At 40.9% G+C, this 2172-nt stretch overlaps 1 pseudogene; it reads left to right on the top strand.

The window, feature by feature from the left end:
- Positions 1-524: 524 nt before the first annotated feature.
- On the top strand, positions 525-1945 carry LOC122910024 (annotated as a pseudogene).
- Positions 1946-2172: the final 227 nt, after the last annotated feature.

Here is a 2172-nt window from a genome sequence, read left to right as displayed (position 1 = left end):
ATGCCAAATTCACAGCCTCTGAACACATTACTTTGTTTCTCCCTGCTCTAGTCCATGTTGTTTTGTACATGTTGTATTCATTAGTGAAGATTTCATTATATTTCATTTATTTATATTTTATTTATTTATATATATGCTCTGTCTCTGTGAAATCTTACTGATCTCAAATAAACCTCACTACTCATTACCCTGTACTATATATGTAGAAGGTAATAAATATGATAATATGTTTTAATTACTTACATTTTTTATATGTTGCTGAACTTGAACTCCTCAAGAGCAGAGACCATTTTTAAAAACCACCTCATGTTTCACAGAACTGAAAGTACCTTACCAAAAAGTATTGATTATTGACTGTTTTCACATAGAGAACATATTTTTTAAAAATAAAAATTTCACATTTCATTTTTAAATAAATCATATTTTGGCAGGCTTACATCGACTGCCTGAGAGTCTCACTGTTAGAAGCAACAACCTCACCCCTTCCTCTCCCCTATCTGCTCAGCAGCCACAAAGCAGCAAACATGCTTGACTATATCTTCATCCATGTTGGCCAGGCTGATCAAACTGGCAATGTCTTCTGGGAGCTCTATTGCCTGGAACATGGCATCCAGCCCAATGGTCAAATGCCAAGTGACAAGGCTACTGGGGTGGAGATGACTCCTTCAACACCTTCTTCAGTGTGATGGCTATTGGCAAACATGTGCCCAGTGTTTGTAGACCCAGCACCCATGGTCATTGATGGAGTTTACACTGGCATCTACTGCCAGCTTTCCCACCCTGAACAGTCTAACACAGGCAAGGAAGATGCTGCTGATAACTGACCAAAGGCATTACACCCTTGACAAGAGGATCATTAACCTCATCTTGAACTGAATTTGGAAACTGTCTGACCAGTGCACAAGTCTTCAGGGTTCTTGGTTTTCCACAGCTTTGGAGGGGGAACTGGTTCTAGGTTCACCTCCCTGCTGATAGAATGACCTTCTGGTAAGAAGTCCAAGCTGGAATTCTCCATTAACCTAGCCCCCCAGGTTTCCACAGCCATGTTTGAGTCCTACAACTCCATCTTCACTACCCATACCATCCTGGAGCACCCTGATTTTGCCTTCATGCTAAACTATGAGGCCATCTGTAGTAGAAATCTCGATATTGAACATCCAACATAACACTAACCTTAGCCACACTGTTAGCTAAATTGTGTCTTCCATCACCATGTCCCTCATATTTGATGGAGCCTTGAATGTTGATCTGACAGAATTCCAGACAAACCTGGTACTCTATCTTCATATCCACTTCCCTCTGGCCATACATGCTCCTGTCATCTCTGCTGCGAAATCCTGCCATCTGTACCTTCTATAACAGTGATCATCAATGCATGCTTTGAGTCAGCCAACCAGATGGTGAAACATGCCCCTCGCCATAGTAAACACATGGCTTGCTCCCTGTTGGTCCATGATGACATGGTTCCCAAAGATGTTAATGCTGCCATTGCCACCATCAAGACCAAGCATATAATCCAGTTTGTGGACTGGGGTCTCCCTAGCTTCAAAGTTGGCATCAATCACGAGCCTCCAACTGTGGTACCTGGTGGAGAACTGGCCAAAGTAAGGTGAGGCTTGGGCATTTGAGCAACACCACAGCCAGTGGTGAGACCTGTGCTCATTTGCACCACAAGTTTGACCTGATGCATGCCAATCATGCCTTTGTTCACTGGTATGTGGGTGAGGGCATGGAGAAAGGAGAATTTTCTGAGGCCCTTGAGAAGGATTATGAGGAGTTTGGTGTGGTTTCTGTTGAAGTAAAGGGTAAAGAAGGAGGAGAGGATAAAAAGAAGGAGATGAATACAAAAGTTAAAAATGTCACAAAGGTGCTGCTTTTACAGGGAAGTTTAATCTGTCTTAAAAGCATTGATAAGCTGTGCTCTGATCCATTCATTTGTACATAACAGTGTATATACTTTCACATACAATTACTGACCTGTGTTTGAAAATATGATGCTTTATTTCAGACCCAAAATGTCCATTTATCTCATGGGTTTAAAGTATTCTCTGTCTTAAAGGAAAGATCAAAAGACAAAAAGTAAATAAATTAAAATTAAAATAAAAAAGCAAACAGTCAGTCAGTCAGTCGTGTTTTGGGATATTGTCTTTAAGCAAGTATCCAGTCTAAGTA

Source organism: Neovison vison, chromosome 6, assembly GCF_020171115.1.
Source record: "Neovison vison isolate M4711 chromosome 6, ASM_NN_V1, whole genome shotgun sequence".
NCBI classification, from domain to species: domain Eukaryota; kingdom Metazoa; phylum Chordata; class Mammalia; order Carnivora; family Mustelidae; genus Neogale; species Neogale vison.
This window is presented reverse-complemented; position numbering and strand designations above follow the sequence as displayed.